Source organism: Cuculus canorus, chromosome 5 (genome assembly GCF_017976375.1).
Source record: "Cuculus canorus isolate bCucCan1 chromosome 5, bCucCan1.pri, whole genome shotgun sequence".
Lineage (NCBI taxonomy): Eukaryota > Metazoa > Chordata > Aves > Cuculiformes > Cuculidae > Cuculus > Cuculus canorus.
In genome coordinates, this window is record NC_071405.1 from 52,745,218 (window position 1) to 52,757,895 (window position 12,678).

General features: G+C 38.2%; 1 long non-coding RNA gene across 1 annotated transcript in view; it reads right to left on the reverse strand.

Annotated features, from left to right (window-relative positions):
- LOC128852349 (uncharacterized) overlaps window positions 1-12,678 on the reverse strand; it is a 49,777-nt gene that overhangs the window by 25,280 nt on the left and 11,819 nt on the right. The gene's annotated exons all lie outside the window — the stretch shown is intronic.

Below are 12,678 nucleotides of genomic sequence, written 5' to 3' on the forward strand. Positions count from 1 at the left end.
ACACACTATCTTAAAGAATACTATAGATTCATACTCTGGCCCTGAATTGGCAAAGCATTCCTTGGCTTAGCCTAGATGCACATGACTAGGTTCTCCTGTGCCCCCAAACCAGGTTGCATCATCCAACTGCTGTTGGGGAATGTCCCCTGGCAGGTACAGATCTGGTACCGTGTCCACTCTTGATGCGGGAAAGCATCAGTCACTGCAGGATGGCAATATGAAACCTGTGAAGATCTTACGTTTGCAGATGGCAACAAGGCAATGCTCAGCCTTAGGCTCTCTAGTGCCCATGTAGTGATGTAAGTATGGCCTCTGATTTGAAAGCATGGATCCTTCTGATCTGACCTAAGTGGACACAGTCTGCTGGTTGGGTGGTGTGAACTTGTATCATTCAAGGATCAGCCATAGTAATGCAAGCCATGTTTTCAGCTTTCTATATTTCTTCTCTTTGCCCAAATGTTAACAACTCTGAGGGTCATCGCAGTGAGAGCCAAGGACCGTTTGACTGCGCAATTCATCACAACATTATTGTATTAATGATGAGGAAATGGCAATTATATAATACAATTAATCCAATGGTCCCAAAGTAAAGGGCAAACAATTAGTAATGTGCCCTGGGGATGCTCCCAGTGGAAAACTGCAAAAAGAAGGACAAATCAATGAAAATTGCTTCTGCCTGTTAACTCATAGCTGCTAAACTTCATTTTCCATCCCTACTGTGCAGATGAAAGCCAAAACAATAGAAGGCTGAGGATGGGACCTGAAAAATAGCCAGAAGCAAGGGTTCTCTGCCAAGTACTGCATTCTGCTCAGTCTAAGGAAAGTTTTATTTTCTGCTATGGTATTGTTGAAGTAAAACACTTTTTTCTAGCTATGACAAGACAGCTGGCTCCATGGTCATTAAGTTGAGTCCTTTAATACCATCCACAAAATTTAATCTTTGTTTAGCTAAGAGCTATCAGTGAGAATGTATTTTCTAGAGAGGGTGCTATTTCCCTTCTCTTCCCTGTGTTTGAAACAAGCTACATTTGCCTAGATACCTTTCCATCTGCCTGCTTCTTGGGCTTCTAACTGCATCTTATAACTTTTGCAAGTTTTTATGCCTTTGCTTCATTCCTACTTTTGGAAAAGTTCTACAGCTTCTATATCCTGAAGGTCTGGCTAGAAAAAAAAACAAACACGTTCTATTGTGGCCTTAGAATCTACATATTCATATGGACTCCTGGGCAGCTAAAATTGGAACCTTTGTTATTAAAATCCATGGGAAGATAGTATTCACCACAAAATATTTCTGTGTGCTTGTTTATTGTCTTAGTGTTGCCTAAGAAATAACAACTCAGTCACCAGTGTAATTTTTGTCATTATCATTGAACGTCACAAATGAAACATTAGAACTTTTGAATCTTTGAAGTTCTGGAATACATAGTAAATGAAAGTATAGATTTACTTTGAGGGTTTTGATGGGTTTGAGGTTTATTTTTGTTTCGGAAGTCTAGATTTTCAAAAATTTCTTCACAAGGCAAGAAAAATAATTTAGAAAACAAAGACCAACATTCTTACTGGAATTGCAGCATGTCAGAAATTCTGAGTTTATAACAAACAAAAATACTACAAGTCTCCAACACTGCTTGTGATATGCCAAATAATTTTATTTTTTTTATTCTTCCCTTACTTACACTATATAGACTTCATAAGCTGGACTCAGTTCTAGTCATTCCATTAATGTTTTTCTTTGACTTTAACTAAGCTTATTTAAAACACCTTAGCAGAAAGACAGCTTTAAATATTTTCAGTTCAATATTGTCAAAAATTGGTCTTTTAGTGTGGGACTTACTTGTCTTTATTTTAGTTAACTCACTTCAGTTCATATTCCACAATAAAGACTTCTAACAATGAATGCTGAGTTATATTTGTGTAGTAGAATAAGCAAGAACAGCAGGACTGTTCATGTTTTCAGGAGTGTTTATTTTGGTATTCCAAGTGTACAGAGGGACAACAGCATGTTTGCCTTAGTCAAATAAAGCAAATATCCTTAAGCAAAATACATTTCTCACACTATGCAAGAAAAACATTTGTTTTAATGATATAATCCTGTAGCAGAAGTAAGGTGATGAGAAACTCAGAAGATGATAAAAGAAGGATCACACTGATCATTAAAATGTTTATAAATTTTACTGCAAATTTCTCTCTTATCTGAAAGATATTTGGTGAATATACTTTGAAATCTCCTGAAAGCAGAAATTCGTGCATACTCTAAGAAACCTATTCTCACAGATAAGAAGCCAAGTGTACATCAGAAGTGATTAATGGGAAATGTATAATCTCTTCTAGTGATTCGGGGGCAGATGGAGGACAGTGCAGTAAAAGTATATTGAAAAATAGTCACAGCATCCCTATGCATGGTATCCTGCACACGCTAGTGCCACAGCCAGCACTCTTGCAATGCCTGTCATTGCTAACATCTTCCTCAAAATCACTGCTGCTATCACCATGTCAGTGTAATCCTCAGATCAGCTCTCCCAGTCTAGTACTAATGCAACCAGCACACCCTGAACTTGAAATCTCCACCAAAGCTTCCTTGTTTCTCAGCTTATATCCATTCTCAAACAGCATCCTTGCGTGATTTATTCTACCGCATACTCAAACAGTATTGCTATTTTAAAGGTAATCAAAAGTAATTATTATTCCTGCAAACCATTAACAGCAACACCGTCATAAGGACCCTGACAAGTACAGTTGCTATCAATTCGCTCACATTCACATCCACCAACGCTTACAGACTTTACAGCTGCATTGTTCATGCCACAGAGCTTTTGCCTTCTGCGATCTATTACTTTAAATTGTAATTATTTTTACTGCATTTGCACTGTACTACAGTTTAACCACAGGAGAGAGATTTATACATTGGTTAACTTAGTGAGTTAACTGATGCGCTGTGCAGTTTGTTTTCAATATCTAGGCTAGCTCATTAAAGACAGAATTAGATATCTCTGTACTACAGTGCAGTGTGCAATATAGACAGTTTAAAAAAGAACAAAAATCACACACTGCAATATGGCATAAACACATACCTGCTCAATTTCCTGCAGCGCTGCTAACAACTACAGTATTAAATAAATGAAACAGCCACTAAAAAATCATAACCATGAAGTTTTATTTCTATATTTGGAGGTTAAAAATGAAATTGTTGCTGTCAGAGTCAAGCTGTTATGTTCTCTGACTCTAAAAATGACATTCACAGGCATACGTAAGATCTACCGAGCAGTATACACATTTGAGAGCATGTTCTGTCCACCAGATATCAAATGGCAGTGAAAAAGCTGAAGTGTAAAAGAAACTCATAATTTTCCTTAAAAATGTTAAACTTGCAGATGGGTAGCAATTTCTATATATTTCTGGAATCCAAGCTGATAACATAATGAAGCTTCATTTTCAGAAGGTTGGTATGGAAAACAGTAAAAATGATCTCCCAGAATTCAGATAAGTCAACCCCCATTCGCTTTAGACAACATAGATTATTATTTTCTATATTTGTATTATTTTCTATGTTCTCCAGAAGTATAGCCTGAGAAATTATTAAAGATCTTTGAGAAATTATTTGGTTTTTTTTTTTTCAGGGAAAATTATTTTTAACTATCTGGCATTTTTATTAAAAAAAATAAGAAATGTTGGTTTTCAAAACAATTCATTTGAAAAGCAATCAAATCAGAAAGTGAAACTGTGAAGTTTTGCCAGAAAAATATGGGGATTATTTCTCTTGGAGTATAAAGAGGAAGCAAGAAAAAAAGAATTAACAACAACTCTGTCAAGCTAGGTAAGATCTTTATGAAAAGACATGATTTAAGTAGGGAGTCTTTTTCACCTTAGAAATTATGCTGAAAATTTCCAGTGATTAATAATGTGTCCGCATAGTTTGAAAGGTCCTCCACTTCTCTTTTCTTAATTCCTGCTCCATCATCCTGTTGTGAAATACGCCATGAGATCTCCTGAAATAATTTATTTATCTGCAACACCAAGTCCCAACTCTTTGCAAGAGTTAGGCATGTGGGGAAAGAAACACCTCTCCATCATACCTCTTCCCTTCATACATGCATGAGCCCAAAACACGTGCCTCTTTTTACACAGTTCTCCTACCACATCTCCTTTTGTTCTTGGCCTATAACTCCATATTCCCACTTGCTTCCATATACTTAAGTGTCCAAAATATAGGCATACTATGACCTTCTACTGGACAGGACTGTAATTACTTACTAGTTTAGCATGGACCTTAAACTTCTAATAGTAGAATGGATTTCTTCCTAATACAATTAAAATCAAGCAATTAAGTTCTTCTGCAAGCTAGGCTCATCTTGTTAAAAGATCAAAATTTGCCTTGACAATTTCAAATGTGCATTTTTTTAGTTCTAAATGTACATATTTGTATCCGGGAGTCTTAGATTTTATGACATCTGCTGTTATGTTATGTCAGATTTTGGGCAGACTTTGCGAGGGCAAGAACATACAGGAGATACAACAGAAGTGTCTTACTGGCTCATGGGTAAGAAAACAAAAAAAGAACAAAACCGAGAAACCAGATATAAGATTTTGAGTGTTTTTTATCTGCCCTGCCACCCAAACTTCAAAAGAGCACACAACCTTTTACTGTCCCAGCTCTTCAATACCAAATGGAATGTTTCTGAGAATTGTAGCTTTCAAACTAGATTGAACAATGTGGTTGTCTTCCCATTGCTTTGACCAAACTGGTAACTCTCTGTGCATTCTAATACTTTACTTAAAGCCTAAAGACTTACTTTGAGAGCCTTCCATTTTCTTGATTAAACAGAATATAGATTCAATGTTAAAGGTGTAAAATCTATACAAGATCAAATATCTCCTTCCCTAAAAGGAGCTTGATCACAAGGTTGGAGCCTTGGGCAAGTTGGGAAGAAAAATAATGTCATGCTGCTTGGTGAATTTTTACAGCATATTTCTATCATGTAATGAATGTTCAAATTCGTATTCTGAAAGCAGTTTATCTGATCCCAAAGCAGCATTTCTTTCCTGCTTTTCATTGTCTAATGATGTTTTTTGAAGGACTCCAACAGATGTTTTTGTACTGGATAACATTTCTGCAGAGTAGCATTTCATCTGTTAACACTGTAAGTAATAAGCTTTCCAACTCTTTATTTATTAATTCATATAACATTCCTGTTTTCATGCTCCCCCCATCTAAATTCCACATTGCCATTAGGGCCAGAATTACCCTAATAATTCACACTGACATTACAGATACCATTAAGTCTACATACTTCAATGAAATTGCCTCTTTGCTGTCTCCTTTATGGCTTATAAAGATTCCTCACGGCTCACAAAATTCTATTTTGTTGTGGAATCTGTTGCATTGTCCTCCACAAACCATATTCAAGGCTAAAGTGATTTTTTTTTTTAAACGAATCTTCATGATGATAGCAAATAAGTGCTACATGGAATAACGAATGTTTTTTTATTTCCTACATTTTGGCCTCTCATGCAATGCACTCCTAGATGTCACTGTAATTTGATGCTGATTCTCAGTAGTGAGCACAAATACAAGTAAACGGTAGTGGTGTAATGTGGCCATATGGAAATATTCATGATAAACTAATTCTGAAAGAACGAACATTTATGGCCATCTGTACTTGGACATACAGAAGCACTCCACATGGAAAACAAAAGGAAAGTGCAGCTTCTTTAGCATTAACTGAGATAGTGTATCTTTTCTTCATTCTTTACGTCCTCCTCCAGGGTCAGGATGGCCTTGTGTAGTATTCACCCAAAATGAGAAACAGTCAATCTGTAGTTCTGACCCCCTTAGTCACTAGTGCAAAGCAGATGAGAATGATGGAACAGTATATGTCCTTTTTCAAGTGCAACACGAAGTGACTGAATATTGTACCAAGGTAAGGTCTTTCCTACTCTACTACTAAGTAAGATAGAGGACACATCAGAAGTATCAGTCAGAGGAAACTCAGAATGGTAATTCCCAAAGAACTAGACTCAGGTCTGCCCTGGGCATCTCAGAACCTGGAAACTATAATATGGACATGAATTTGGAAGCATCATGTAGCCAATAGGGAAAGAGAAATTAATGGATTAAGGAAATTTGTCTTTTGCATAGTCACTACAGCAGGAGAAACAGATCACTGCCGTGCATTTTAATAATTAGGAATATTTTATTCCCGGCTTAAGATATGTTGGCTTGGAATCATACTTGGAGTCATGCTCACTATAGGTTCCAGTCCTTACTTGAAGTTCAAACATGAAATGCTTTAAAGCATCATGAAGGAAATATTTTTTATTTTAAATGAGAAAGTTTAAATTTAAACAGTTATTAAAAACCTATTTACACAGTCTCTTGTTCTCAAAGTGAAAAGAGAGCACTGTTATCTGAAAACCAAAGAGTGGAAGGATAAATTAGATTTCTCAGAGGTGTTCCATTTTAATAGTCACATATGTTTTTAGTAACATAGGTACATATTTTTTACTATGTCATTTTTATCTTAGCAGTTCTCCTTTAATCTATTCAGCTCTCTCTCTAGCCATAGCCTTTTTCCCCCCACTCTAAGGTTTCATAATGTTTTTCAGCCATTATCTGTTCACCTAAATAATCCCTCGTTTTCCAGTCCTCAGGAGCAGTGTCTCAGCTAAAAGTCTAATCCTGGCTACTGCCTATAATGGCTCCCCAGGATAAGTAATCATCTGAGCTATTTGACATCCACTTATGTTGACCTTACTGGGACAGCAGAAGGAGAGCACTTTGTGTCTCCTAACTTTTTTACCAGTTGTGTCTTCCTACGAAAAATCCCACGGACTTGTATGGTTTGGGCAGCACTGGCTCCCAGAAATCATATCATAACCTTTAAAGGAGTCTTTAGGTTCCTAAACCAAATTTGTCATTCAACAGGAAAGAATTATTCACTATTGTCTTCCTTCTCAGGACACATGAACCCTACTTGGACATTTTATTAATGAAGATATATTATCATTCCATCAGGCATGGCACCTACTTCAGCTTCCTCTCATGTAGCACCCATACAGAACATGCTGGCAAAGATCCAATATCCTTTTATCCTTAAATACAGGCCTCCACACTAGTAATTCAGTAACCACAATAGCTAGCTTTTAACAAATGAAACTCACCCTCCCCAAAATCCTTCTACTATTTTCTTCTCCACTGTCTTTTCCGAGTACTTTCCAACATGTCATTTTCTCAAGTGTTGTCCCTGCAGAATCCCAAGTGTTTCCAACATTCCATCTACAGCCTCTGCAGCAGCTATTTCTTATAGCGTGACAACCATCCCATGGTTACTTGCTGCCACAGCACCAGCCCTGTACTTCATATGTAATAGACTCCAGAATACCTCTGCTCTGAATCAAAGTGGGGATTAAAGCAATGCTATGTCTGGTTCTATTTATGTTAGAGCACAACTACAGTTTCCATATACTCTAAAATGAAATGGCAGAACTTTAATGTTCATACGGTTATTTGGTGAATGTCTGTCTGCAGAAGAGCAAAAGATCTACCCATTCAGAAACAGGGGCAATCATTATATTTGTCACTTATTTTAATCCTCTGCCTTTTCCTGCTAATAAACTCGCAGCATTCTTGTAAAGCCTTCTTTAGAAAGGAAAGAAACAACATTCCAGGTGACTGAAGTGGTCTGTTGTACATCATTAGCAGATGAAACAAATACCCTAAAAATATTAGTCAGGAGGAGAGACTGCAGACTGCTGGACACACATATTTGAAAACTAAGAAGTTCTAGTGAAATCTGGAGCATCTAATGAGCAGCCACAACTGGGAGAAGAGGACCGCATTAATAAATGTAAAGGATCAAATAATTCCATCAAGTCTCACTAAATTATTTGAAATATATTGCAAAAAGAGATCTACATGAAGTTATGTACCAGATCCTCTGATATCTTATCTGACGTGATGTTGTAACAGGCTGGGAAGATGACATGCTTGAGAGCAGCCCTGCAGAGAAGGACTTGGGGGCGCTGGTCGATGAGAAGCTCAACATGAGCCGGCAGCATGCGCATCCCAGAAGGCCAACTGTATCTTGGGCTGCATCAAAAGAAGCATGGCCAGCAGGTCGAAAGAAGTGATTCTGCCCCTCTATTCTTCTCTCGGGATACCTCATCTGGAATACTGTGTCCAGTTCTGGAATCCTCAAAGTAAGAAGAATATGGAGCTGTTGGAATGGGTCCAGAGGAGGGCTACAAAGGTGATCAGAGGGCTGGAGCACCTTCCCTACGAGGACAGGCTGAGAGAGTTGGGCTTGTTCAGCCTGGAGAACTGATCTCAGAGGAGATCTTATAGCCACCTTCCAGTACCTGAACACAATACTCCAGATGGGGTCTCACAAGAGTGGGGTAGAGGGGCAGAATCACCTCCCTCAGCCTGCTGGCCGTGCTTCTCATGACGCAGCCCAGGATACGGTTGGCCTTCAGGGTCATTTCCAACTGATGCTGAGCTTCTCATCAGTCACATCCCCAAGTAGTTCTCTGCAGGACTGCTCTCAATCATGTCATCCCCCAGCCTGTACTGAAACTGCAGATTGCCCCAACACAGATGAAGGACCTCGCACTTGGCCTTGTTGAACTTCATGAGGCTCCCACAAGCCCACTTCTCCAGCTTGTCTAAGACTGTCTGGATGACGTCCCAGACACCCCACTTTTAGTGCAACAAGTGCATCACTCAGCTTGGTGTCATCTGCAAACTTACTGATGGTGCAATCAATCTCACTGTCTATATCATTGATGAAGATATTAAAAAACACTGGTCCCAGTATGGTCCCCTGAGGGACACCACCTGTAAAATAAAATCAGGGACTTTAATCTTCTAATGACTGAGTGGTACAGAGCCTGATATTGATGTGCCTGGAGTCCAGGACAGAACCTAAAACAGTATGTCAGAGCCTTCACTTCCCAGACTGTGGTTGGGAAATGGGAGGTGTCTTGCAACGAGGAGCCAAAGGAGCTAACAGCCCAAGCAGGTAGCTGCTAAAGCTGAGGAATAAACTCCTCAGAGGTTTCTTCTATCTTTCCAGTTACAACTGCATTACCCTGAAGAAACGAGAGCTAGGGCCCAGAGAGAGAGAGCACGCGTGCTAGAAGAAAGAACGTAATTATAGTTTAGTTGCTAAGACACCAACTGTAGAAGAGAGATAAATGCCCTACCTGTTTCTATAAGTTTGTTTACTTCAAACCATACACACACGAGGAAAAAAACAACCCAAACCAAAGGCCTTGCTATTGCCTGCCAGTGAATTTCTGGACAAAACTCCAGATTTGCCAGAGTGTTTCAAGTAAGACAAATTTCATTTGGAGTGACTTAGTAATGGAGTGCTTAAGTGCCTTCAGAGTGAGGTGGCAGCTAGGCAAGTGTAAGTGTAGTTGCACACATTATGTTGTAAGTGCCTTTAATGTGATGTACTCAATCCTGCTAGTAGTAAGTTAGTTAGGCAGTTAGACTGCGCCTATGAAAACTGAAATAGCTGAAGCTAAACTCAGCTCAAGAGCCATGACTGGAGGATGCTGAGACTGCTGTAACTTTATGATCCTTCCAACAGTCAGAAGAGGGTTTGTATGGGAGCAAAGGATCACCAGGGCAGAGCAGTTAAGCTCTTCTGTACCTGCAGTGTAACATTCAAGTCACCTTTGCTCCATTGAAGATAGCAGGGATCCCTATTTAATTCTCTTTTTCATCTTTTGATTTATTCCATTTAATAAATGAATGGGTTATACTCTGTTCTCATTGAACATTATGTCAGCTTTGACATGTTATGTGTTTTATGAGACTACATCTGTCTTTAATGGACACAGTGAATTTTATTTTGGCTTGATCTGATTTACCGAGGTGATTTATGTGGTGATGATCCAACATCTGAATGATAGATCTGACAGGAAATCTGTTCCACTGCGGCAAACATGGGCTGAGTGATAGATGCAGGTGAAAATCTGGATTATTACCAGGCGTATTGCGAGGCAGTGAAGCACTCAAAACTCTCTGATCCATTAGTGTCCCTTAGCTCCAAATCAGTACACTTACAGTAAAGAACTGAACAGAATGGATATTTTCCACAATCTTAGCTATAAAAGAAATCAAGTCAATGTAAGTATGGGAGTTAATTCCTAACAATTAATACAACCTAATGCTCAGGACACCTTGAGTCTACAAAATAAGTCCTGAAATCTCATGTAAATGATCATCTCAAGTACTTCCACTTTCACAATCTAGTCAAGGTTACCATTAAAGCAATATATCTTCCTCAGCTTTTTCAACCATTCAAAGTTTGCTGACATTGAGAACTAATGAAAAGGATTTGGGTGTACCATGTGACATAACACTACTTTTAGCCAAAGAGAAAACAATTTTATTAGTAACACCTTTACTGCTTCCTTATTATCAGCATCTTCCAAATCTGAAACGTAAAATTCAGAGCTTAATCATGGAGTCCTACACATAAGGGATAGGTTTCAAAAGTGTTTGTTTTAAGGTGATGTTTAAACAGTCACTTGTCTTTTTAAACATAGGGGTCATTTCATCTGATACTTTCTTTTCTGGTCTTCTTTCATTTAAGGCTTGTTGAATATTTTAATCCATTTATCTTTCTAATACCCATTATGTTCAGAAAATTAAACAGCTTGTAATAGCTTTTAGCTTTCAAAATCCATTCAGTGGGGATAAGACTGCATAGTATAAAAAATGGAGAAGTCATGTGTGATCCATTTTTATCCTGCTGGCCATCACATCTGCAGCAGCAGCAGCACTTCACTTTTCTTTCTCTCCATCTTTACATGACACTTTGTAATTTTACTATGTCACAAATTGTAATCAGGTTACAAGTTCCTAGTGATTTGTGGGACATACTCTGCCCTAGGACAGAAAGTAATTTGGGATTTGATGAGAATGGAAAGGGTTGGGGTTTTTTGGTCCCTCAATTTCACTTTATTCTTATTTCTGAAGGTATGCCAGTGACCAACAGTTGCTGAATACTGTCGCATGTCAGGGAATAACTCAGTAGGGTCAGTGATATTTAAAACTTCAAGAAAAGAAAATGCACTCTTTGGGGGCAGAAACTTCTATTCTGACAGAAAAGATCTTTTCCACTGTAGAAAATTTCCGAAAACTTCCTAGTGGTAAGACCCTATTCAGGCAAAACTAAACAGGTATTTGAGAATCCCTTTGTGCTTTTCGCATTACTTTCCCCCTACTACCCTTTCTTCTCAGCCTTCTGCTTTCATCACAGCCAGCCTGAGGAAAGTGTTCTGGGGAAACAAACATTAGGCAGTACCAAGCCATGTATGGCCAAGTAGACAGTTTTCTGCACACAAAGGGTTTAATTATGCATTTTTGAACTGAAATTAATAAGATTAAGCAAAGTGAAATCTGCATCCTTCCTCATGCTCTAGCTTTGGGCCGACAGTTCAGGTTTACTAATTTATCTACTTTAGTTTATCCAAAATAACTAACAGTTTATTGTGACAAGGCAAAAATATGAAAATACAAACGTTAAGCAAAAATATAAAATCACAGCAATTATTTTTGTTGGAAGGTACACTTAAAGATCACCTAGTCCAACACGCTGCCATAGGCAGGCACACCTTTCACTAGGTCAGGATGCTCAGAGCCCCGTCTGAATTCAGTGTAGAACAGCCATGTTCAATATTGTCCCTGCTTCTTTAACTGAATTTTAATGTCAAAGAAACTTCTTGCCTTAGTTTTCCACACCTATCAGCAAATACTGTACATCCGAGCGAGTTACTTAAGACAGAGACTGTCATGGCATATGGGTTCTGCACCGCTGATACGAAATCACAGTCTTTCATTGAAATGTGTTTCAGCAGCAGACAAACAGCTTAGAGATCAGTTTTGTTTAAAAAGTGTAAATGACAGGAAATAAATCTTGTGGGGAAAAAAAAGGGGAAGGTCTGAAAGTGTTGACTTGGAATGTTTAGCTTTTTAAATTCAGCAACAGGCCAGCATAGATAGATGGGCTGGCTGCTGCTGGTTCATTGTGTTTTCATAAGATAGAAAAGGAGAAGAAAATAATCTACAGTGCAACAGCATCCACATAAACACTCCAGTAGATAGAGATAAGGAGCTCCCAAATGCCCAGCTTATTTGGAGAACTGGCCCTAGAGAAAACCATTGTTTCTACTGAACTGGCCAATCAGGGACTGATACGCTAGACAGAATACTACTGATAGCCCATGAAAACTCAAAGTAAGTGGGAATCCCTGTATCTTCATCAAGACATTTTAAAAATCAGTACCAAAAATCAGACTGCCTAATTTTCATACAACTAAGTAATCAGGATGTATTTCAAAAGTACTGAGAAAACAGAGATTTCTCTCTGGGGAAAAACATGCTGTTCAGTTTGATGCCTAAATACAGAGCTTAAGTTTCCCTACATGTTTTTCAAAAATATCCATGAGTGACTGAGGAATATGGGAATTTACTTTGCTAATAAAAGAAAAGCAATGGTACATTCAGTGAAACTGAAATTCAGCAAGTGCCAAATAAAATGAACTTAATCTACCGAAATCACTGCCACAAGAAATCACTGATGCCAAAATCTTAGGACACTAAGTAGGGCTTTGTATTTATATGAAAAATTAAGACATTCACAATTATATGAGGTAATATGAAAA